A 26,650-nucleotide genomic window follows, 5' to 3' on the forward strand; every position below is an offset into this window, starting at 1 on the left:
GACACCCAGCTTGAGAGGGAGTTCCCAACCCTGGTTCTACCAACCACGCTGGCAGGCTGTGTGAATTCAACACCAGTGACTAACCCCACACAGAGCCCAGGCACGCTGGCAGGGAGAAAAGTCACAAGGTCTGCAGAGGTTCCCTGTGCACTACAGGAACGTGTGCAGGGAAGGGAGACCCACAGCCGCACACACCAGGGCCCCGAGGCATTCTGCACACACAGGAGTTTCAGAGGTTCCCTGTGCGCTACAGGAACGTGTGCAGGGAAGGGAGACCCACAGCCGCACACACCAGGGCCCCGAGGCATTCTGCACACACAGGAGTTTCGGGGATTATCAATCCCACTTCAGCAAGAAATGTTGGCAAAACCCAATGTAAGCAGCCTTTCACTGAAGACGCGTCCTCCCTCACACCCAGTCAATGAGGATGACGCAGGCCCAACACCTGAGGACAGGCTGGACAAGCACCTGCAAAGCCCCACCATGCAGGCTCACCCGGGAGCAGAGAACAGGTCATCTTCCCAAGAGCCTTGAAAACGCAAAATACGGCACTCTACGAAGATTTCTCCCTGCAGAAAAGCCCGGGGCCTCCGAGTTTTCATGGAACAGATGGGCTTCTCAGAGGAAGTGCTCCCCCTCTGCTGCACACGCACCAGGCACCCACGTCCCCTTTGCTGCGCAAGTACCAGAAGCCCACGTCCCCTCTACTGCGCACATACCAGCCGCCCACGTCCCCTCTGCTGTCCCTGGTGTAGTCGTTCATGCAGCCCAGCAGCGCAGAGTAAATCTGGGAAACGTTCTCGCTGCACACAGCTTCGTCTGGGGCTCCTGCTTTCACACCAACAGTCTGGCAAATCCTAAAATTTAAAACGTCTGAGCTAACAGACAAATGTCCGTGAGCCTTGCCTTCCACGCCACAGAAGTCTGATGTGTGTTCCTGATCCTGAGAAGACTCACTCAGAACAGTCCAGCACCCTAGGGTACATCAGAAATCCAGAGCTCCTTCCACACGTACGGAATGTGGGACGTGCTTCCCCAAGGTCACGCTCTGCCGTCTCTTGTGGAAAGGTGGACGGGGACACCCCCTACGGCTGGTGCCTCCCACTTCCCGCCCTGACTAGAGGGGACGGATGCTGGCATAGGAAAGAAGGGGCGTGCATGACCCCCACGGGGCTGCTCCTCTTGTGTGCCTGCAGGGAGGAGAGGGCATATGGCATGGCCCCAGGTGCGTGTCTGTCAACGAGGGTGGAGATCATTCCAAACACTGGCTGGCAGGGTCACCTGCTCTTTGCCAACCTTGGGCCAGGACACATTCCCCAATTCTCAAAGGGGCCCAATGTTGCTAAAGATGTTTAACATTCACTATGACTATGACAGCAAGAGACTGAACGAGCCTCCAGGACCTGGGGCTGGCGATCCTCTGGAAGAGAGGAAACCTAGGAAGTGAAGAATCATAAATCCTGCCTCTGAGCAAAAACATCCCCCTTAGCGTTCATTTCTTGGCCTTTCAGAGACTTACGACTTTAGGGAGGAACTGCTGGGACTCACCTAGCAATGGCCTTCAAGCCATCTCTCCTCGACTCAGGGAAATTTACGTCCTCGGGAGAAGTGTGGGTAACTGCTCTTAAACCTGCGAGAACCTGGAAAACAATAAAGAATCACAGAACCACAAGCTATAACGAAGTGCACTCTAGGGAGGTGGTGATGTCGGCCCAGAGCCACAGTCCCCGCACCATGTGGCAGGCAGCTCCTGGCACCACCTTCCTTGAGGGGCCACCCATGGCCCCTGGTGGAGCCCAGGAAGGGCACCCAGGGAGGGGTCACCTCCAGCCTCTCCACAGTCAGCCCCCACCCCAGGGCGTCACTGGGGGTCTGGTCACACCCTACCTGAGGTCCCCTTTTGTCCTATGCTGAGACCTGGGGTATGGGACAAAGGAAGCGGCTGGGTCTCAACAGCCTCATCTGTCATGTCTCCAAGGGATCCTGGTTCACAGTTATCTGCGTTTCAACTGCGTGAGAGAGCAGGTCGCCGAGGCCAGCGTGGGGCTGACCTGTGGGAGGATGTGGAGCCGCCTCTGCCCCCGCCTGGATGCGCGGCCGCAGCCAAAACAGGACCCGGCTCCACAAACGCACAAAGGCAACTCTGTTCTCCTCACTCTCACCAGCTGCTTCTACAAACAACACCTTCTCCTCCCTCCCAGAATTCAGCTTTTCAAAGTCTGTCCTCTGACAGGAAAGGGTTCGCCAGAGCCCTGAGGGGCCACAGACTTTGGGTGCCCTCTGCCCCCTTTCTCCTGGCCACAGGTGCCAATTTCCAGGAATCCCCTCCCAGCTACAAGCACTGAGTGGGTTTACTAATGGCTGGGCCTACCTCATGCCCCAACACACAAGGCTCCCACACCCTCGTCCCAGGCCCTGTCCGCTGTGCGAAGCCAGTCTCACCTGCTGGAGCCGGCCTTTCAGAAGGAAGCCTGGAAGGGCGCCCAAGGCCAACGAGAAACCACAGCGAGTCATTTCCTCAGGGCTCCGAAGCTCGGCCAGGTACTGTGTGATCAGCTTCTCTGAAAGGAAGTAACGAGTGTGAAGAGAGGCCCTCTGCTGCCCATCGTGTACAGTCACACCCCACGTGTGCCCCAAAACAGGAGCAAAGCCACAGCAAACAAAGGTTCCCAAAGCAGACACATTTCCAAAGTGGCCTACCTCAAAATAGGAATCAAAAAGAGAATTTTTTTTTTTTTTGAGACAGTCTCATTCTGTCACCCAGGCTGGAGTGCAGTGGTGCAATCTTAGCTCACTGCAGCGTCAAACTCACACTCAGCCTCCCAAGTAGCTGGGATTACAGGCATATGCCACCATGCCAAGCTAATGCATGATTTTTATATACTTATAATAATTTTAAGTGATGATTCACACACTTTTGATGTGATTAATAATGCATGTTCTATCATATGACACAGAGGAACACTGTGGGCCAACATATGTGCACGTGACACTTTAAAAATAAAAAGTATGATTCAGGAAGCAGATCCTTCAAACAGATACATGATGTGCGAGAAATGAGCCTGAACTTCAGCATGGGGGTGCAGGACGTACAGTGAGGCGGCCACGCAAAGGACAGGGGGCGCAGAATGTACAGTGAGGCCGCCACGCACAGGACAGGGGGCGCAGAATGTACAGTGAGGCCGCCACGCACAGGACAGGGGGCGTAGGATGTACAGTGAGGCGGCCACGCACAGGACGGGGTGCAGGACGTACAGTGAGGCGGCAGGGCGGCCACGCACAGGACACAGAGTAAAGCCAGCCTTATGCTACTTTCACAAAGAAGGAAAAAACAGCAAAATATATTAACAAGTGAAGAACACACACCACAATAATGTCACGGTGTGCACAAAAATTCTAAAAACACTGGCCGGGCACAGAGGCTCACGCCTGTAATCCCAGAACTTTGGGAGGCTGAGGTGGGTGGATCACCTGAGGTCAGGAGTTCGATTCCAGCCTGACCAACATGAAGAAACCCGTCTCTACTAAAAATACAAAAAATTAGCCGGGCGTGGTGGTGGGCACCTGTAATCCCAGCTACTCGGGAGGGTGAGGCAGGAGAATTGCTTGAACCCGGGAGGCGGGGACTGCAGTGAGACGAATCATGCCACGCCACTCCAGCCGGGGTGACGGAGCCAGACTGTCTCAAAAAATAAAATAAATAAATATAATGTAAGAAAACACAACTGAAAGTGTGAGGAACACTGTGCTCCAGGACCAGCTGCCAGGGTGCCGTCAACAGAGGCCCCCCCTGCAGAGCTGCTTGCTCAGAGTGATGCAACACCCTTGGCGGCTGTGGGACCTGCCCAGAGGTCCCTCAGAGGGAACCTGAGACCCGAACAGTCCCGCTCCAGCCGTGATGGTGGTGGCTCTGCTCCCCTGCACAGCTGAGGCCTCCTCCGTGCCCAGACGCTCCCCGAGCAGCTTCCTGCTGGAAGCCCCTGGAGCCTTCAAGGAAAGGGCCCCCACTCACCCTGAATTGCGGGATCTGCCTCCCCTGGCTCCTTCATGTAATATTCACTGCAGAGAGTGGCCAGGGCTGAGACTGCTGCATCCTAAAACAAAGGCAGCACGGTGAACACACAGCAGCTCTGCTCGGAGAAGCCCCCAGCCAGGGACACAGCAGGTCACCCTGAGGTCAGAGAAGCACCTGACCAGGGACACCGTGGGTCACCCTGAGGTCAGAGCAGCCCGAGACCAGGGACACAGCAGGTCACCCTGAGGTCAGAGAAGCCCCCGGCCAGGGACACGGTAGGTCACCCTGACGTCAGAGAAGGACCTGACCAGGCACACGGTGGGTCACCCTGAGGTCAGAGTAGCCCGAGACCAGGGACACAGCAGGTCACCATGAGGTTCAGGCAGTGATGACTTTAGAACCAAACCAAGAGAACCCCTAAGTCATGCTGCTCCTTTCCAGCATGGCTGCTCACCAGCATCTGTCAGATACACGCATCACTTTACTACAACTAAGAAACTGAACGGACAACCTGATTGTTCTTTCCACGCTGCCTGTCTTCTAATATGGAACAGTAATAAAATGGAGCATTTTTTTCTTTCCCAGAAACAGTTATGAAGGAAAAGGCATACATTGTACACCCAGAGTAATGGGGCAGGGCCTCCAGGCCAACCCACGTCAGCCTCAATTAGAGACACAGGGCTCCGGGGCGGGCACTGGGAACAGGAGTTGGGGCCGGACAGCAGGAGACCCTCGGGAACCCATCCCAAGGCCACCGGGAGCCATGGTGGGAGGGATGGCAATTGCTACAGAGCAGGAACGTGCGGAGAGTCACCAGTCCCACTGTTTGTGGGGCTAAGTGCCAGTCTCCTCGAACCCCCACCTCTGCCACTTATGGAGGAGCCTTTCATGACCACACAGCCAGCAAGTGGCAAACACTGAACCCACATGTTCTATCCACTGCTCCCCCAAAGCCCAGGAGCCGAGGCCCACAGAGCAGCCTTGGAGAGGCACTGGGGGCGGGCGGGCGGGGCGTGAGCAGAGGAGGTGCGTCTTCCACAGAGGGCTGCATTCCACGAGTCACCATCTGTGCCAATCCCAGGGGCAAAGTATACCAGCATCATGGCAGGCGTGAATTAATCATGGACTTTTGAAAGAAAATTCTGAGGCACTGATCATAATGCATTAAAATTCAATTAATAGAACTGTACTTGGATCCTACAGAAGAAGTTCAAGTTACTTAAGGAAAAAAAAATTAAGGAAATTGAAGACGCTAAGGAAAAAGAAATGCTAAGCATGGAGGAAGTCAGAGAATTACAAGACACCTTAATGTACTTCCGTTCTTCATCCTCAATATCAAAACCTAGTCAATGTTGGTAACCATGGTTTCTTTCTTTCTTTCTGTTTTTGAGACAGTCTTGCTCTGTCACCCAGGCTGGAGTGCAGTGGCATGATCTCGGCTCACTGCAACCTTCACCTCCCAAGTACAAGCAATTCTCCTGCCTCAGCCTCTTGAGTAGCTGGGACTACAGGCACATGCCACCTCACCCCGCTAATTTTTGTATTTTTAGTAGAGATGCGGTTTCACCATGTTGGCCAGGCTGGCCTCGAACTCCTGACCTCGAGTGATCCACCCGCCTCTGCACCAGGCCCATCTCTATGCAATGAGATCAGTGTTACAGCTCTGTGAGTCCAAAGTCCACCTGTATCCCCCAGGATGGGAGGGCAGGTGGCTGGGGACGGGCACACACATACTGGCACCCACACAACTTGACTAGGTCAGTGTATGTGGACAGACGTCCTGGGGTGCTGTTTTCTCATCTACACAGGAGCACTGTAAAGGGAGTTTTCAAACCTCGGATCCTAAGGACACAGAACTCAATGGAGCACAGCGACTATCAATGCAGAAAAAGTGTCTCAAAGGTGACTATAATTAATACAGTCAGAAACAATAAAAAATTAAACATTTGGATTCCAATGGCTGTGTTGGATTTTCTGGTTATAAACCACGTTGACTCTACCATCCAGGATTCCGAATCGAACGCCCGCATTTGTCAGTTATCAGGCTAGCGCAGGAACGGCCTCGAGAGGCCCCATCGCCGACACAAACACCATCCGTAACTCACACACAAACACCGCCACAGCCCTGCGCCGGGAACGACCGTGCTCACTCACTGTACCTTGATCTGCTGTCGGGAGTGACTTGAGATGAGATGGAGACATCTCAAAGTGTCATTTATCAGCCACTGCCATCCATCTGTCAAAGAAACAAGTTAGCATACCCAGGCAAGAGTGGTGAGTTGAAATCAAAAACAACAGCAAAAAATAGCTTCTATTAATACTAATCTTAAAGTCGACAGTAACCTTTGAGATGAATCTGTGGAAAAGCAAAACTGAACATTGTCCATGTTGTGGTAAGTCTAAGGCCCCTTCCATTTGAAGGGAAAGGCCCTCTCACGGCTGTTAAATTGTGTTAAGCTCTTAGTGGGGGAAACACCAGCACTCTGTAAACTTTTACACATCATATTTTGGAAAACTTTCATTCTTTTGTTACCCCTAATCTTTTCCTTCAAAAGGTCTCCCCGGCTCCCACCAATATAAACCCAATCTTTAACTCAATTAGATCCTGCAAAAGCAACAAATGTGAAGGCTATTCAATCCCCCCAAAAAAAGTCCTAACTTCTGAGGCTGCTGAGACAGCCCCGGGACACGACAGCCCTGGGGACTCCCTTCACTGTGCTCTGGCGGCCCAGTGTGGGGGCTGCAGGCGCTCTGCCCGCAGGGTCCGTGGTGCCAGCGGCCAGCACTCTCCAGGTCCACGAGGGCCTGGGTCGCTGCATCTCCCGACTGTCTGCCTGGGAGAAGAAATGACACAGAGTCCCAGGCACCAGGCATGGCAGCAAGGAGATGGGGGCACTGAGGTGGTGGCGGGAAAGGGCCCTCCTGTGTATGGTGAAGAGGGTGGTAGGTACCCATTATTCAAGCAGATTCTTGTAGCAACTTCAAGGCAACGTATGCAATTAATAATATCGTGAACCTTTAAGCTATAATCCTTTATCGCCCCCATCCTAACAGGTTCATTTTTACCTTGTAATTTGAAGTCATTCTGGAAGCAAATGCTATTAAAAACAAAAGCACTTACCAATTATGGTGTCACCTTGAAAGGGCATTTTGGAAAGTGACAACTTTTCTATTAAAACGCACACTGGGGGGAAAAAAAAAGGACAGACACAATGTTACTTTTCCAAAAAAAGGATAGACACAATGTTACTTCTCCAAAAGCTCCTGCCACAGCACCCTGCCCTGGCCGCATTCTGAGCTGTGTGTGGCCAGCTCCTGCCCCTGCCCACCTACCCTCCCCTGCTGCCAGAGCTGGAAACATCCCAGAACCGTTTCAGAACCACCATGAGAAGCCCAGGACGCCTTCTCCACTGAGCAGCCTGAAGAAAGTTCTGCAGACCCAGCCACGCGGCCAGGCCCACATGCACTTCAGAGAAGCTGGGCGGGCCTGTCAGGGAGCTGCAGACGTCCCTGTGACAGGCTGCACAGGAAGCATAGAGGCTTCTGCTCCTGGACCTGTCACTCAGGACCCAAGCGACAGACAGCCATCACCCACACTGCTCCAGACCGCAGGCCATGCCTGTCACTTCCCCACATAGCTCGTCACTCACTCTCTCCATGACCAGAAACGTGACCCTGACCAGCCACCAAGGGGCCGGGGCGCACGAGACACAGACAACTGAACAGAATCAGCAGCTCCCACGGCCGCACACTGCTCTGGCTCCCACCGTTTCTACCTGACAACGGAACCCACTCACGGACGTCTCCACGCTTTTTCATGGTATTTACTGTTTCTCCTGAGGGACTAAACTCTCCTTCCATTTTTTGTCACGGTGAACAAGGAGGCCTGTCCATGCTACCGACGTGGAGGCCGTCTGTCCACCTGGCCTGTCCTCCCTGCGCACACACTTCCCATTGTCACAGATACTGCCACTCAGCAAACTGAACAGACCGGATATCTCCTGTTCCACGAGAGACCCTGCTCTGCGTCTTTCAGCACCAGGATTCTTCAGTGCCAACCGCAGCCAACGGGAAAAGAGGAAAATGGTCCTCTCAATGTGAAGTAACCTGGTACTTCCCTGCCTGCAAGGTGAGGCCAGGCACCCTCACCATCCACGGCCGTGTGGGTCTGCTCCTCTCCTGCACGAAATGCCCACACGTCTGCTCTGCCCCATTTCCCACTGGATCCTTCACCTCATCACAGGCAATTTTACAAGTTGTTGTACATTAATTAACTTTTTACCTTTCGACTGTGGTCAGACATTTACTCTGAATCTCTGTCTTCCCTACCAACCTATCCATGTTCTATTCTTCAGTATAAGGCCCAACAAAATTATCTCCTTGTGGAATTATTATTCCAAAATCTGTTAACTGGGGATTACATCCCAAGAGGGGGAAACAAAAAGAAACAAACAAAAAAACCCTAGAAAACCAGTTCTTACCACCAGTTAGAAAAACCCAGCGAGGGGTTGCTGGGACCTGACATTCAGGGTCTGCTTTAAACTCGGGGGAAGGGAGGAGAAAGGAAGCGCTGGGAAAACAAAACAAGGGTCTGTGCTCTGGGATGCTGGGCGAGACTCTGGGCCCCGTAAACTATTTCCCTTTACTTCTGTGCAGATTTGACAATTTCTAAACTAAGAAGTCTTCTTCAGAGACTGACATTGTCCTACAATGTCTCCTAAAATGTCTTTGAGGATTTTGATGATTGTAGTTTGTATGCTAAGTTTTTAGTTACTCTCACGCTTAGTTTTAGATATGATTTTACCTCCTTCCACGTGGCACCTGTAACACCATCACTCACTCAGGGCACTCCCCTTTCCACCAAAACCAGACACGCCTCTGTCACAGTGAGAATCCTTTCAGCTCTCAACAGAGTACTGCTCTCCTGTGTTTTCAAGACTGGGAAACCAAAGTCCTAACTAGTTTTTAAAATAATTTTCTTGGAGATGCACCTACATGTGAACTTTAAATGTATTTTATAATCAAGTTAAACAGTTCTGGCCGGGGATCAGCGGTGTAATGAAGCAGTGCGTCAGCCTCTCACGAAACGGCACACAGGACTCAGCGGTAGAAATGAAAAGGTTTGTACACACAACATCTCACACATGAATATTCCTGGCAACCTTGTTCACAACAGCAACAGACAGAAATAGTCCTGGTGTACTTTACTGAGTGCTGGTTGAACGCACTCTGGTAAAACCCAACCGTGGGCTAGGAAGGCACAAACTGTGAACACATGGACAGCTCGATGGGGTCTCAGGGCACCACGCTCACAGAAAATGCCCACCTCAAAATGCCACGACCATATGAGTCAATCATGGCATATTCTAGAAGGGCGGCAGGGGGGTGAGAAAGCAAAGGGCAGGGGCTGTCTCTGTGGGAAGGACGCAGGTTTCTGATTGAGTGTGGAGTTAGTTACAGAAAGCTACAGAGGGCATCAATCTGCACAAAACTAGACACACATGCCCACTCCAAACACACATGAAGCCGCAAAACCGCAAAGGCCTGCAGTCCAGTTAAGAGGCAGGGCCTCAACACACGGTCCTGGCTCCAACACTGTGCAGCCAAACCCGGAGTCACCGCAGGGGAAGTGTGGGAAGCACAGCTAGGCTCTATTACTAATCTCATAACTTCCTGTAAGTCCGTAATTATTTCAAAATGAAGAATTTTTTTAAAAACAGACTGGATAATGCAGACCAACCCTCCACTAAGACATTTTTAAAAGCTAGACAAAATGAAAACACACAGGAAGTGCCTGCAGTCACCAGAGAGCTCACGAGGACCTGACGGGGACGGCGCAGGGACGGCGCGGCGGGGGCCAACTCGCCCCGGCTCACGGCTGACTCCAGGGGGCGCCACAAAAACCAGAAACCCTCAACAGTGCATCCAGGAGCGTCCCCAGCTAGCGGGAAGACGGGACTCCAGGACGACCAAGGGAGAACTGGTAAAGCCCTCACCACAGTTCTGAACCCGGAGGACCACACCTAGAAATAGGTGTAAAACGTGGGCCAGCCCAGCACTGACCCCTTTCACATCCTGAAATCCGACAGAGGTGACCCCGACAGCAAGCATCCACCTCCCGTCAAGAGCAAACGTCAAGTCTCTCTGGGAGAGAACATCCCAGGCCTCAAAGCATTTCTGTAATGTTTTGTTCCTGTGGCTTGGGGGAGACGCTTTTCGTGTATGATACACCATCCTTCAGAAACAGCCACAGAGGCTCCAGGTGATGACACTAAACAAAGATTTTAAACCATGCTTAATATGTTCCAGGACGTGAAAAAAATGAAAACTAAGAATATGCAAACTATAAAAAATTAATAGAAGTTCTGAAAAATAAAAAAGAATTCAAGGATGCGTTTAATGGCAGATATGGCACACCTGAAAGAATTTGTGAGAATGAAATTTAAGTCAAAGAAAATGTTCCTGTAATCCCAGCACTTTGAGAGGCCAAGGTGAGTGGATCACAAGGTCAAGAGATCGAGCCCAACCTGGCCAACGTGGTGAAAACCACATCTCTACAAAAAATACAAAAATTAGCTGGGTGTGATGGCACATGCCTGTAGTCCCAGCTACTCGGGAGGCTGAGGCAGGAGAATCGCTTAATCCCGGGAGGTGGAGGTTGCAGTGAGCTGAGATTGTGCCACTGCACGCCAGCCTGGGTGACAGAGCGAGACTCCAACTCAAAAAAAAAAAAAAAAAAAAAAAAGAAGAGGAAAAAAATGTCCAAACTGAATCAGACAAAACCAGAGGAGAGAGGTAAGAGGCGTAAAGAATTAAGTGTGGTGAGATCCAGATGAGAAGTGGGTAATGAGTCCTAAAAGGAGAGGAGAGGCCAGTGAACAATATTCAAAGAGATCATGGGTAAGAATTTTTGTAAAGTGAACAAAACATCGACAGAAAATACAGATTATGAAACAAGTATGAACCCTGGAGCCCCAAGTCAGATAAACACAAAGGGAACTTGTTCTAGGAATATCACGGTAAAAGTGCTGAAAACCAAATAAAGATAAAATCTCAAAAAAAGCCAGGGAAACTTAAAAGATTGTCTCCAATAAAGTAACAAGTAGACTGGCGGCTAACCTCTCCAGAAAACAAGAGACTATTATCTTTAAAGTGCCAAAACACAAGCGAATGAAGAAATGCAAAGTCAAGTTTCATTCTTAGCAACAATAACCTTTAAGAATCAAAGTGAAAAAAGAAAAAAAAAAGCTCTTTGGGAGGCCAAGACGGGTGGATCACCTGAGGTCAGGAGTTTGAGACCAGCCTGGCCAACATGGTGAAACCCCATCTCTACTAAAAATACAAAAATTAGCCGGGTGTGGTGGTGCAGGCCTGTAGTCCCAGCTACTTGGGAAGCTGAGGGAGGAGAATCGCTTGAACCTGGGAGATGGAAGTTGCAGTGAGCCGAGATCGCACCACTGCACTCCAGCCTGGGCAACAAAGAGTGAATGAAACTCTGTCTCAAAAAAAAAAGTGGAAAAAAGCCATTTTGGGATAAACAAATAAGTGGGTGCCACCAGCACACATAATACGGAAAACACTAGAGTGTTCTCCAGGCAAAGTGAAAATGGTCTTCTTAGAAGGTGAGAAATGCAGGACAGAACAAGGAGAAGCAGCAGGTGTCTGTGTGGGTAAATCCCAGTGAATTCCCATGGAACAAGAGAACAGGGTGTCTACACATGTAAATTCGAATGAACTCCGACTACGTAAAACAACATAACGTCCTGTGTGATTTAAGACAGAAGTAAAAGCGAAAGGCACGACAGCACCGGTGATGCCTCTGCTGAGGGGACAGGGGAGGTGGCAGGTGTGTTCAGGACATCTGGGACGGAGCACGGAGCCCTCACCCCCACAGCAAGAAGTCCATTAACAGCGTATCCCAGCTTGCTAAGTCACGATCCTCCACACACCCGTGGCCAACTTGCGGCTCACCGATGCCTCTGGTTTCCCTCCTGTCTTCGGCATGAGAGGAAAGAACTTTTCCTGGTTCTCCTGATGCCTCTGGTGCAAGGCTGCGAGAGCCAGATGACCCTCTTCCTCTGGGCCCCCACCCTCAGTGATCCACATGTGAGCAGGATAAAAAAACACCTGTGGTTTTAAGACACTGAAACTTGGGGATTGTTTCAAGAGCAAAACACAGCCCACCCTGACTGATGGACCCCTCCTTCACCTCCGCTTTACTAAACAGAGCTCCTGTTTCTTTCCTTTGATCCTAAAGCATGAAATGCAAGAGCCACTGAGTCTAAGATGGAGATGAGGAGACGCTCATCTTCCTGGCACCAGGGGAAGCAGCTCAGTTCGGGCCGCGCTGAGGACACCCAGGATGCTCAACCCCTCTCATGTGAATATTCATGACAAAGGCCAACCTGTACGACATGTCTTTGATATGGGAACAAATGGGACTCGGACAACTCCCAAGGGTTGAGCCACTTTTCCCACAAAATGTGCAAAAAACATCTGAAGAAATCTGTGATTCAACACCTCCGGGGTACCTGTGGCCGGGGTGCACTGGGCGCTCCTGCGGGCGGCATGTCACCGACGTGCCAGCGTCCTCGGGTGCAAGGGCACCATCATCTGGCCTGGGTGAGAAAGTGACCAGCAGCCCCTCCCCGTCTCCCACATGCAGCCCATGAACCCACGGATCTCTCACCCCGACAAAAGCTTGGAGTCTCGTCTCACTTGAAAGAGCACATCTGAAACTAAGGATATCAGGAAACAGCTGTGTACACACAGAACGCAACACACAGAACGCAACACACAGAACACAACACACAGAACGCAACAGAACGCAACACACAGAACGCAACACACAGAACGCAACAGAACGCAACACACAGAACGCAACACACAGAACGCAACACACAGAACGCAACAGAACGCAACACACAGAACGCAACACACAGAACGCAGAAATACAGAAGCAAGGAAAACAGACAGCTAAAAAACTGAAAGGGTTGCTTTTGGAAAAATAAAAGTGTGGGACTGGGAGATGCGGGGCCGAGACCACAGACGCTATGCAGAACGATTTCACTTTCTGAACTATGCCTATTTGAAAGCTGAAAGGGAAAATTTCCTATGAAGTGTAAAACTGAACGAGGAGGAGAAAAAACCCTGAGCTGACACCAAGGCTCAGTCAGGGTCACCAGGGACACAGCTGGCTTCAGAGCCTGCAGGCCACAGAGTCTCTTGGGGCCAGCAAAGGCCCTGGAGGGGAAGAAGCCGCACAAGGAGGGCCAGCTGCAGGGAGCTGTGGCCACAGCTGGGGAGTGCAGGCAGCAAAGGGGCCCCCAGGGAGGGCATGGGCAGCTTTCCAGGGGACACGCCCACCACGGTGCGAGGCCACATTTGCAGGAATGATGAGTTTGCACTCAGCGGTGTAAGGGAGTGCGAACACGGACTCCAGCAAACACACTCATGGTGCAGACACAGCTGGAGGTTGGCAGGGGGCCCAGAGCAGGGATGCCTCCCACAAAGACGCCCTTCTCCACGATGCCCCTGAGCCATCCATGCCCCGCAGTGAACCCTGAGGGATGCACCCCAACAGCACACGTGTCCCAGAGCAGAGGGCACGGGGGGAAAGCTGGAGCTGGGGATGGAGAGAGGCAGACAGAAACCACCCTGCACCCAGCACCACCAACAACTGACCATAGCCCACCGCCACCCTTTAGAGCACTGAGAACCCGGATGGCGTGAAGACGCCAAACACCAAAACCGTGGTAAGGGCGCCTTTTAAAAACCCGGAGAAAGCACATCAGTGTTTACGTTCCACGGTGACTCGGTTACTTGGGCAGCCTGCAAGGCCTGCCAGCAGGGAGCAGTGGGTGTGGTGGGTGAGGAAGGGACAGGACAGAGTGGCTACTTTGTATCAAGTCTTTCCAAATACCATCATCGAAAAGCCCAACTAGAACCCACAACACTCCCTCCTCTCCCAGCTAAGTGCAAATGCAGCACTCCTGTGCATGCAGCCTCACGCCCAGGGCAGGCATGTGGCGTGGAAAGCTGCCGGCGACGACCACACGGAGGCTCCAGGACCTGCGGTTTTTCCGTGGTTTCCTTCTGAGCTCGCGACAATTCTGCCCATCGTGGGTAGGTGGCAGCAATGCACAGGCAACGGCGCCCTGCGGCCAACAGCGGCCAACACCCAGCAGAAGCCCTAAGCGGCGGTCACTCTGGAGCCTGGGGGCCATCAACGCAGCTGCCCTAACCACACATTCAAGAAGAAGAGCAGATTACAGAGCAGCACCTCCCTGATGGGCCCCGCTTCACAGAGCAGGAGGGTAAAGGAAATGCAGCCAGGAAGGCGTCACCAGCCACGGGCACTCCAAACACGTTCAACTCTGTCGCCGCTGGCCACAGGAACTCAGAACACCTTTAACTCTGACTCCGCTGGCCACAGGGACTGGGAACGCCTTCAACTGCATCGGGGGCCACGGGGACTAGGAACGCCTTCAACTCTGTCACCACTGGCCATGGGGACTCAGAACGCCTTTAACTCCGTCGCCGGCCAAAGGGATTCGGAATGCCTTTAACTCCCCCTCTTTCATGGTGGGCAGGGGCTCCTGTGCAGACTTACTGCTCAAACACCAAGGGCGACCCTAAAAGCAGACCCCGCAGCACACGAGGAGCATGTGAAGGCCGTGTGAAGGTCGTAGGACTGCCTCCAACTGCCATCTCCAGGGCACGACCTGTGTCGTGGGTGGGAACTGGGGGACAGTGAACCCCTGACAGCACCCAGCACCCCACCCCATCCCATCCCAAGCCAAGCTCCTAGATCCAGAAATGGCTTTTTACAGGTCACCAGCTGTCCACGATACGTGGGGGATGGTTTCGACCCCACTAAGGAGGCAACTCCGGGCACCCATGGGTACGTCGGAAAGGTGACAGCCCTGCACCACGTGCTCTGGAGGCATCTGAGGGACAGTGACCACGTCTACATGCAAAACATGACACGCCGGTCTTAGCCAGCAGGGACCACCCGCAGAACCGGCAGTCCCACGCCTCCAACGTCAGCTGACAGAAACTGGCTCACGTTTCCAGGATTGACTTTCCCGTGACATCCATCAAACCCACGAGAACACTGAGCTGACACCAGCAGAAACGCAAGCTGGCTGCTCTCAGTACAGAAGCCCCGCTGGCCTGGCTGGAGGTAGATGGCTGCAGACCTTGGACAGGTCCCCATCAGGTCAGGGCTGGGAGGTGTGGACAGAAAGCACAAGAGGCGGGTATGGCCCTGACATCCGGCCGTGGGCTCCCCAAACCCCAGCCCACTCTCCTCTGCTCCGACCACACAGACATCAGCAAAAGTCTGCACACAACAGCAATTTTCTAAGCTTCCTCACCAGCTGTGCCTCCACACTCACACTCACACTCACAGTTTCACAGCGGGGGGCTAAGGGTGGCGTGGGCTGCGCCGTCCGCAACGGCAGGGCCCTGGGAGCTGTGTCGGGGGGATCCGGCTCCCTGGACCCTTGGGGTTGGCTGCTGCCATCAGGAATGTCTAGGGAAATGCAATCAGGCTTTCACTTTAATACTTTGTGGAACTGTCTAAAATGTGTTCTATGCTTCCCTCCTCACACACCAGAAAGAATCAGCAAAGAGAAATGAGGCATTGCCCGACTGTGCTAACCCCCGGTGGGTATCAGAAGCTTGGGAATCAGGCGCAGATGTTCGCCTGGACTCGGGCGTGTAAGGAGCTTCGCCTCTGCTCAGCTTTCCTCTTGCCCCCGCCTGAGCTTCCTGTGCTCGCCCAAAACAGCTCTGGGTCCCTGCACTGTTGAGTCCACCAGGGCAGGCCCGGGGCTGCTCTGTCCACCTTGTGGCCGTGCTTGGAGGGATCTGCAATGTCCACTGGGTCCACAGGCGAGCACTGGCCCCACTGCCCCAGCTGCCTCTGCTTCCTGAGAAATTTCCAGAACCAGCGGCTCCTGGGTGCAACCCCTCCCAGCTCACACTTCCTCTTGTTCTCTCTCTCAATCTCAATCTCTCAGTCTCTCTCTTGTAGGCACCACTGGGCACACCAGGCACACCACAGCTGCCGCCTCCACAGAAGAAACACACCCAGCCCTGCACCCTGGAAGGCCAATGGGCCACCCTGCACGCCAGGAGCATGCCTCCCTCATCAATGGCTGCAGCAAAGGGCTGCAGCCTTCAGCCTTCAGACCTACCTGCTTGTCTCATGAGCTCTCCTCCCAGACCCCTGAAAAGGAATGAAAACATCAGAATTAGAAGAACCTCCTGACGTACAAAACACCATGAAAGATGCTTGCCAGTGTAACCTCGGGCTCCAAAAAGCACTAAAATGAGAACTAGTTGAATGTGTTACTGAGCATGAGCGACCTTTCATGAAAAAAGTAAAAAACGTGGTACAGCCATCTTCCGGAGGCCTCCCATCCTAGCTGGGTCATGCTAATTTTTAATTTTTCCTGGACATTAATTTTAATTTTTCCCGACAGGTATCCCATCACAGAGGTAACTCCAAGCAGCGCTCAGCTCTTACTTTATAAAAGCAATCTCAGATGCCAGAAAGAGCCCCATCCAGCCTAGAGAAGCAGCGCGCTGCAGTTCTACCACAAGCGAAGCCAGGCAGGGCTCCCGGCTGCTCTGCCCGTCTGGGATGCCTGCCCTCCAACAGCGGGCCGGGTGACCCCCGCTCAACCCACACACAACCAGGTCAGACCCTCACACACTTCTGACAGCGGGCCGGGTCCAGGTCAGACCCTCACCCACCTCCAACAGCCAGCCAGGTGACACTCGCTCAACCCAAACACACAACCAGGTCAGGCCCTTACAGACCTTCATCAATGGGCCAGGTGACAGCCGCTCAACCCAAACACACACAGGCAGCGAGGGGAGCGAACACATCCGTCCCGCCTGCTCCTGACAGCACAGTTCTTCATTAGGACACAGATATAAGAACTTTGGTTTTGTAAAGCTCACCTGTATAACTGACGATCATAGAGCTGAAAATAAAAAACTGAAAGTTATTTAATAATTTAAATTTTAAAATAATACATATACATTAACAATTGTCAAAAATAAGAACAAAGAGAAAACGGCAGAAGACGCCATGCCAGCCAGGAGAGCCGCCTAGGGGGCTGGGGACGGAGGCCCACCTACCGACGCAGATGGCCTCATTTAACCTCCAGACAGGCCCAGCACTCCCTTGAAGGGGAAACTGAGGCACGGAGCGAAGGAGGAGAGGGTGGCCGGAGGAGAGGGTGGCCAGAGCAGGGAGCTGGAGCCACCTGCGTTCTGGTCCCAGGGATTGACAGAATTCACCCAGGCAGCCCTCCGGCAGGAAAGTAATTGTGCCCAACAGGATGCTGATGTTTCTTTTTCTTTAAAAGAGCTAAAAAGCCACACTGTGATGAGCACTACTACTAAAATTTACTGAATGCTCACACTGTGCCAAATATTCTCCTAAACTCTTTAAAATATATTATTTAATTCTCACAAAAACTCAAGGAGGTCGGCTCTATTACTGCCTATATTTTACAGGAAAAGGGAGCCATGGCTCAGCCTCAGTGGGGAGGCCACATTCATGGCTGCTGCCCGGGGCCACCTCCCCGTCTGCACTCTGCAGCCATGCTTGTCTCAGTCAGGGGGGAGGCCAGACACCACCTTAAAAGTGAAAAATGTAAGCAGAGTGGCTTTGCCAAAATCATAAAACAAGTTAATGGCAAAAATAGGATAAGAATTCACGAGATGAATCTTAAAGAACATAAAGCTATCTGGAACAACAGACAGTAAACCATGTAATCCCTTGTGAATGATTTTTATATTCTCCTGTAACACCAAGATCCATAGTTCATACTTTATCTCTGGGTCACAGAAGCCTTTGAGAATCTCTAAAAGCCCAGAAAGATGAACACGTCATCTCCCCAGAGAAATGCACACACAAAATTCTGGTTTACTTTCAGGAGACGCCAGACCCCAGTTGCAGGTGCACGGCTGGAAACTAGAGGCTTCTGTGCTTGTTCTGTGTGCCCAACTCCACGAGAGCACGGGGCCCAATATCCCCACCCACAGTTGGCTGCGCGCTCCATCCTGGGACCACAGCCGGGCGCCCCAGAGGGAAACCGCACTCCAGCTGCAGCTGAAACCTTCACTGACTGCACTGGCTTCATAAGCCTTCCTCAGAGACCGAGGACATGTTGGCTACGTGCACAGAAAGTCTGCACTCATTTCCTGGGAGTCTTTTCTCCCAGGGCAACCCCCCAAGGTGGCTGTTCACAAGCATGACACCAGCGTAGAGCCTGTTCCCAGAGCAATCACACCCAGGTTCCCCCACTGAGCCCAGGACCGATGGAGCACAGTGGCCACCAGGACTGCAGACCCTGCCTGGGAAGGGTGGGAGGCCCTGTGATGCCTCCCCAGGGGCACACCCAGAGGCTGCACACAAACCTGCTGGTGAATCTGCTTCAGGCCCTGCACTGCCTGCTCGTCCAGATGGTCTGTGACGGGCCTGTAGAAGGTCAAACAGTGAGTTGAGGCCACACTCCCCAAGACCCCAACCCCAGTACACTCGGAGAAGCTGAGGTCACACCCCCCAAGACCCAAACCCCGGGTACACTCGGAGAAGCTGAGGTCACACCCCCAAGACCCTAACCTCGGGTACACTCGGAGGGGCTGAAGTCACACCCCCCAAGACCCTAACCCCGGGTACACTCAGAGGAGCATGGGCTCAGCAAAGTCTCATCTTGTTCAGGTCCCGGTGGGTCCCAGAGACCTCTGCAGGGCATACCTCTGATTATTTTTTTATTCTATTCTATTATATTGTTCTGTATTGCATTGTTTTGTTTATTTTATTGTATTTATTTCATTTTAGAGATGGGGTCTCACTATGCTGCCCAGGCTGGTCTCAAACTCCTGGGCCCAAACAATCCCCCCACCTCCACCTCCTAAAGAGCTGGGATTACAGGCGTGAGCCACTGCGCCCGGCCCATTTATGACTTTAGATGAAGCAGTGCCTGGTCAAAGGAAGAGGATGTTGGGACATCCCCTTAAAGCTGTGACCCCTGCCAATGTGACCACCTTGGAAAACAGACACGTCCAGGTGAGGCTGAGACGAGAGCTCATGTCCGCTGCCATCCGAGGGAAGGCCCCTGGCGAGATCGGCCCTGGGCTGGCATCGGGGGGCCTGAATGCCAGCAGGGTTCCCACCAAGCCCTGCCTGATGAGGCCCCCTCGCTGGCTCAATCTGCACAAACCGTGTGCTTTACTCCGGTCACCTGCTTTCCTTCTGGGGGTCTGGAATTTTGTTTTGTGCCAGGTGGAGGTGCCCACATAGCCAGACCCCAGGCTGGCCTGGGCATGAGGCTCAAACGTGCTTCCCTGATAGACACCTCACAGATGAGGTCACATCTCACTGCTGGGGGAATAACGCAGGCTCTGTGGGACCCAACTGGAGGACCCTGGGAGCTCCTGCCTGGTTCTCCCCAGACCCCACTCCATGCACCTTCTTCCACCACCACAGAGCAGCTCCATAAAGGCCAGGTCTTGCACGGGCATCAGCCACACCCACACGAGCGAGCGTCCCTGAAGGAGTCGCACTGTGCATCTGAGCTCAGGACTGACCAGAGCTCCCTTAGGCTGGGGCGGGAGGTGGGCCCATACCCTGCTCTCAATCCGTTGCCAGGAACTCTCTCAATGCACAGGGCATAACTTAAAATCGTTTCTCAAACTGGAGTCTGAGAACCAGGTTACCATCACTATGGTAAGTCTGGGAGTTTTTACTTTTGAGGAAGAGTCAACTGGGAAGAAACGTAAGACAGTCAATGCCTTACAGCCTCCTGCACACAACTTCCCAGTGACCCCGTATTTTTCATGCTTTATTATTATTTGTACAAACATAGCCAACTGAAAAATTCAAAAGAAAAGTGCATGCTCTCTGGCATTTTAAACTATCAAACGTGATGAAGAAAGGACACTGAACATGCAAGTCGCTCGATGCCATCTCGGAAAAAGGACCTTTGCTGTTATGACCTCACTCGTCACCTCTGAGACCAGGAGGTGCACAAGGAGGCAGCAGGGGCAGAGTGACTGGGGGGAGACGCCCAACCCATCTGGGTGACGCACCCCGCTGAAGAGAGGTGGGTGGTCCACCCCTGGCACGACTGTCAGGAGAGAGGGCCACTTACACACTCCGTCAGTACAACCTGGGGCCTAACAACTGGTCCACTGGTGCAAATAAACAAAAATTAGAAGGGATGAGATAGCCCCGAACTGGAAAGCACTATAATTATATGGCAAGGGGATCAGGAACGGAGCCCTGTGTCTCCTTGAGACCCGCTCTTCCTACCTGTTCTCTTGGGCTGCAAGTTTGTACAAGGCGTAAGCAACCTCCGCGCAGGCAAGAATCGACCCATGCCTCGTGTGTAGATCTGGACTCAGCGTCATGGACAGCAGCCTCGGGAAGACTGCAAGAGACAGGGCCAAGAGGGCAGGTGACAGCGTGCACACACAGACAGCTTGTGGGACGACCACACACACATGCCAACAGTGGCGTCCCTCAGGGTCATCACCCCAGTGCCCAGGATGGCACCTGTGGTGATGCAGATGGCCTCCGAGACACCAAGGGTGACAGGACAGAGGCAGCTGCGTGCTCCCAAGTGCCCCAGACGGGGTGGGTAACTCAGACAGGAGAGGGAGCATAGAAGAGGAGGACACACTCCCCAGGCCTTCCCTGTCGGTGTAGGGTGGCCTCTGGTCCTGGCAGGGGCTCTGCCTGGCTGCCTGGGTGGTGGAGGGGGCGGAGCAGGACAGAGGCAGGGCTGCCCTAGGGGCGGTGCCTCTACTCTGAGTTTGCTCAGAAAGCACAGACTCCTCAGAACCCTCGTGGCTGCAGAGGGAGGAGGCTCTGCCATACCTGCATATGGAAACCAAGCTCCCTGAGCCTTAGCCTTCCCAAGTGCTGCCAGGTTTGCAATGGGCTGAGAATCAGAGAGGTTAAGATGTGGCAGCTGGGGGTGATTGGTTTTTCGAGAATCAGAGAAATCTACAAAAGGTCACAATCCCATCCTGGCTGTCCGTGCTCTTCAACCAGACAGAGGACAAAGCTGAGCCCCTCAGTGTCAGCAAGGGTTAATTATGCATTGGAAGTAGGGCAGCACCACACTAAACCCGTGACATGGATGCCTCGTTCACAGATCATGAAGCTGAAAGATCCCTTAGGAATGAACAACCCCCACAGGATGTGAAACACAGGATGTGAAACACAGGCGTCACATCAGTAACTCCACCGAACAGCCACAATCCGGCCTCCAGTGGAGCCCCTGTAATAAATGTCAGGGGAGTGAGGGTAATGTTGAGAAATGTGGTATTCTTCCCTACATTTAAGTCAGATGATTATTTATTCCAACTAGAAAGAACGAGACAGAACAAATGGGATTTCTCTCTTCACTGATGAAGTGTAAGAAGTGCAGGCTTAGCTGAGCCATTCCAAGGTGATTTTAGTCCTGGGCAGACTTTGAGTCTCCCATTCAGGCCCTTTCTTTCTATACACCCTGCCCAATTCCAAAGTGCATTCCTGTGTGGCAGGTCACATGTGGTGGGTCACATGTAGCAGGTCACGTGTGGCGGGTCACGTGTGGTGGGTCACGTGTGGCAGGTGCAAGCCAACTAGAGACCAGGGAAGCAGCACTGCCTGTCAGGCGCCTGGCGGGACCACACGGGCTCTGGTGTACGTAACATAGTCCAGTGGCTCCCTGCCACGCAGGCGGACCCACTCACCGCATCCGCTCTCACAGCCTGTCCCCCGACCAAGTCCACAGCTAGTTCCTCAGATGCTTCTCACCAAGACAGAAGCAGAACCTTATTTTCAGCCCCCAGACTTTGAAACCAGCAACCCAGGCCTTTCTGCGGTGTGCGAGCGTGGTGCCCGCAGGCCGGCCACGACACACACCCACCTTGCGTGGCGCTGTACTCGGGTGCTCGCTGGGTCAGGTTGTGCAGCGCCTTCACAGCCAGCTCTCGGATGACCCTGAGAGTGAGGAGAGAACATCGTTAGTGCCTTCACTTGGACGATTCTAGCTTTATTCCGTTCATAAAAGGAAAGTGAGGGAGACGACATACATCAGTCCTCAACCTACCACTTGGCAGAGGCTCACTCACTCACACACACAAACCAGCACAAGAACCTCCAACTCCAACAGACGACAGGGACAGTCTACCACAGCAAGGTCACACGGCTAACCACGGTTCTTCTTGGGACACAGGTGCCATTCCTTCTCAGGGCCAGGTGGCAATTGGGTCTCCGGCCTCCCCACCCCCACACTACCCAGAGGATGCGAGTCTGAGACAGAGTCATGTGAAACAGCCCCTCCACGGATTACAAGGGGTGAACAGAAGGAATTTTCTAAGGCTCACCCACCAAATCTGGGGCACACATCCAATAAGTGCCTCATCAGACACACACTGAAAGCACCCAATGGTTGAACACGGAGATGGCAGAAGGCTGACCCAGGGCCAGCTCAAGAGGCCAGAGCCCCTCCTGAGCCCACCTCTCTTCCAGAGCTCCACACAGAGGCAGAGGGTAAAGCTGGGAGTGAACGGCAGAGCCTGCGCCCTCAGCCCCTCCAGACCCAGATGGAACAGCAAGTGGTCATGACTTAAAATCATGAGGGCAACCACGTAACAACAAAGAAGCAAAACGTGAAGGTGAAAACATGCAGAAGGCAGGTGTCTGTATTCTAACTATTTAAAACCACCAAACCCACAGCACCACGGTGAAACGAGGCACGAGGGCAGAACCCACACTGGCAGCACCACCTGCCAGAGCCCCTCCGGTGTCGGCCGAGGGCCCTGCTCAGGGTCCACTTCCAACAGTAAACAAAGAGCTCTTCGAGGCAGGTGGCGTTTCATGTGCCAGGAAACTCCGCACCCTGAGCAACACCCAACTGTATGCCGTCTACTAGACCATCGCCCGCAACTCTGAGGGAACGGTACAGACAAGGCACCCGGGACGCGGAGGCAATGCAGTCTGCAGCCACAAGCTCAGCCCGAGGCTGCGTCTTGTAAGGACGGCCCTCAGCTAAGAATGGTTTTCACATTTCTCAAAGGTTACGTAAACTAAATAAAATTAAAATAAAATAAAGCAAAGCATATGGAACAGAGATCTACCATGTTTATCTAGCCCTTTAAAGAAAAGCTTGCCAACCCAGGTACTACACCAGTCATCAGTTACTTTAAGGCAAGAAATCTAACATGAGACAAAGAGGGCCATTCCATAAAGATAAAGGGTCAGTACATTAGGAAGAGGCAAAAAGCGCAAGTGTACCTGCCTCCAATAAGTGACCCGCCCAAAACACGTGAAGGAAAGGCTGAGAGAACTGAGGCAGAAACAGACGACACAGTAACAGCTGGAGAGTCCCACAGCTCTGACACCATGGATATACATCTGTAACTTTGGTTTTAAAGATGTTACTGACTAGTCGGCTGATACAACTGACTAATTCATTCATTTTCCCCAGGTCTGGTTTAGGGGACCTTTCACTCTAATGGAGAGAGCTTTGGTGTAACGTGCAGGGACACCCCGAGGGTCAGGAACTCACACCCTTCTCTGGAAGCAAACGATCACCAGGAAGGGAAGGGAGGGTCTTCCCCCGGCAGCCGGAGTGCTACCTACCCAGGAGTTCCTTTCCCAGAGGCTCCCAGCCCTGAGAGCCCTGCCTGGACCACAGCAGGCAGCTGGGCCTCTCCCCAGGCAGCAGCAAACACATCCCTCATGGATCAGAAAGGACCTCCTCCACGTCACACCAACCCTGAAACTGAGATTCTGGACTTGCACCCTCACAAAGCCACCTCCACCCACAGGCACCTGCCGCTCCTCAGGGCTCCCGTGAGGAGTGCCACAGCATGGCACTGTCCTAGGAGGAGACCCTGACCTCCTCAGGGCAGTGGTCATGGTATTAACACTCTGTTTATGCTCCAGACCGCACTTCGCTTTTCCTTTGAGACACATTTAACTGCCTATGAAATGCAAGGAAACCCTGAAGCTGCTACTGTAATTATGAAAACGGCCACTAAGGCCAAGCGTGGTGGCTCAAGCCTGTAATCCCAGCACTTTGGGAGGCCGAGACGGGCGGATCATGAGGTCAGGAGATCGAGACCATCCTGGCTAACATGGTGAAACCCCGTCTCTACTAAAAAATACAGAAAACTAGCCGGGCGAGGTGGCGGGCACCTGTAGTCCCAACTACTCGGGAGGCTGAGGCAGGAGAATGGCGTAAACCCAGGAGGCGGAGCTTGCAGTTAGCTGAGATCCGGCCACTGCACTCCAGCCTGGGTGACAGAGCAAGACTCCGTCTCAAAAAAAAAAAAAAAAAAAAGAAAACGGCCACTAAAAACTGCTGGACTCCCAGCAGACAGCGCAGAAACCACCTGTGGAGCCACGTGGAGCAGAGTCGGGGGAAGCACCGCCTGCTGAGGGAGACGACAGAGGCTCCACCTTCAAGTTCCACCCACGCCCCCTCGGACACAGCAGCACTCCGCAACATACCAGCGTGGGCCCTCGCATGGGAACACCAACACGTCGGACACACTGGACCAAGGTCTCCAGAAGTGGAACTGGACACAGACCATGACCCAACACATCCACATGAAGACTGGAATTCATATTACTTCTCAGAAGTTATTTTAAAATACGACATCCACAGTGAGAAAATATACTCAAGGCTTATAAGCTCAACTGAATCTCTCCTTTGGGGGAAAAAAAAAAACTCTTAGAAAAACACAAACAGAAAACCTACCCATCCCAATGGTTGATCTTCATGGTAACCAGGTGGTCTATCATCGGCTGGGTGTACTCAGGAAAGCTGGCAACATACACACTGGAAAAGACAGCACGGAGAGGTGGTGAGACGTGGAAGAGTGAGAACTCACTGCCTGCGGGTGAGAATTCAGAACAGTTACTTTCAAAACCAGTTTGCTCATTTCTTCAAATCTACCACATGATCCAGCCATGCCCCCTGAGCAGTTATGCAAAAGAAAAGAGCATTTGTCCACACAGCTTCATGTGTAGCGTGTGCAACAGCGAGAACTGGAAACCGTCCTGACATCATCTACGGAGAAAACAAACCGTGGCTGATCCACACAATCGAATACTCAGGAGCAACACACACAATCTGAATCTCAACTACCCTAAGCCGAAGAAGCCAAACGAGTACACACGGCTTTGTTTCATTCACACAAAATTCAAGGACGTGCAAACTAATCCACACCCACAGAGGCAGATCAGTGGTGGCCTCAGGGTGGGGGAGGACCGAGGCGGGAATTACAGGGAGCAGACACGGGGAGGCTCCAGGGTGACGGCTGTGCTCAGGCCTCACAGGTGCATGCCTACGTCACACGCAGGAAGCTGTGCGCTCTGGTTAGCGTATGCCAGCTGCACTTCAGTAAACCCCTGCACTCCATACACAGTGAACGTGTCCCCGTTACACCTCTTAAGCTGTTAAAAACTTTTAAGAAAATCAACAGGCAAGCTGACTTGTACCAGAATATAAAGAGATAAACCCCAAACAAAACATTGGCACAAAATCTGTACAGAGACATCATAAAAGAAAATAAATAAGGCCAATAAACACATGAAAAGATGTTCAACATCAGTATTCAGCCAGGAATGTTAATTGTTAAACCATTACCCCCACTCGAATGGGTAAAATTTTAAAAGACTGACAAATACCAAGTGTTGGCACAGATGTGGGAAAACCAGAGCCACTTTGCAAAACAGTTTGGCAGTTTCTTACAAAATATACAAAAGTTCCCTTTTAACTCTTTATCTGAAAGAAATGAAAATACACATCCACATGAAGATGATTTCTAAATAAATATATACAACTGCTTTATTCACCAGAGTCAAAAACTCAAAATAACCCAATGTCAGGCAAACTCACAGAAAAACTGTATAGCCACAGAACACTGCACACAACTCACCACAAAAAGGAGCTGTGGACACGCACGCCGCAGACACACACCGCGGACACATGCACTGAGGACACACTCACTGAGGACACACGCACTGAGGACACACGAGCTAAGAACACACGCACTGTGGACAGGCCCCAGGCGCGCTGCGCTGAGCAAAGACTCACCAACGAAAAGGAGCTGTGGACACATACACAGCGGACACACGTGCCGAGGACACACGCACCGAGGACACACGCACTGCGGACATACGTGCTAAGGACACACGAGCTGAGAACACACGCACTGAGGACACACACTGAGGACAGGCCCCAGGCGCGCTGCGCTGAGCAAAGACTCACCGACGAAAAGGAGCTGTGGACACACACACCGTGGACACACACACCGCGGACAGGCCCCAGGCGCGCTACACCGAGCAAAGAACACTGACACACAGGAGTGTGTTCCCTCTGATTCCGTGGATAGGACCCTCCGCGAGGGGCAGCCCTGCTCCACATTGAGGGCGGGGCAGCGGCACACAGGCTGGGAGGAGGGAGGGTGGCCGTGGAGTGGTGGGAGCTCCACTCCCAAGGAAGATGCAGGTGGCACAGGTGGACACACTGTCAGCCCCTCCACAACCATCCACTCCATACAGGTGCAGCTGAAAGCATGCAAATTATGTCTCAAAAATGAAAG

The 26,650-nt window shown here is 52.6% G+C and overlaps 1 protein-coding gene across 1 annotated transcript in view; it reads right to left on the reverse strand.

Moving 5' to 3' along the window:
* The window catches only part of TBCD (tubulin folding cofactor D), a 220,329-nt gene that overhangs the window by 14,933 nt on the left and 178,746 nt on the right, over positions 1 to 26,650 (reverse strand). The gene's annotated exons all lie outside the window — the stretch shown is intronic.

The sequence above is a fragment of the Rhinopithecus roxellana genome, chromosome 19 (assembly GCF_007565055.1).
Source record: "Rhinopithecus roxellana isolate Shanxi Qingling chromosome 19, ASM756505v1, whole genome shotgun sequence".
NCBI classification, from domain to species: Eukaryota; Metazoa; Chordata; class Mammalia; order Primates; family Cercopithecidae; genus Rhinopithecus; species Rhinopithecus roxellana.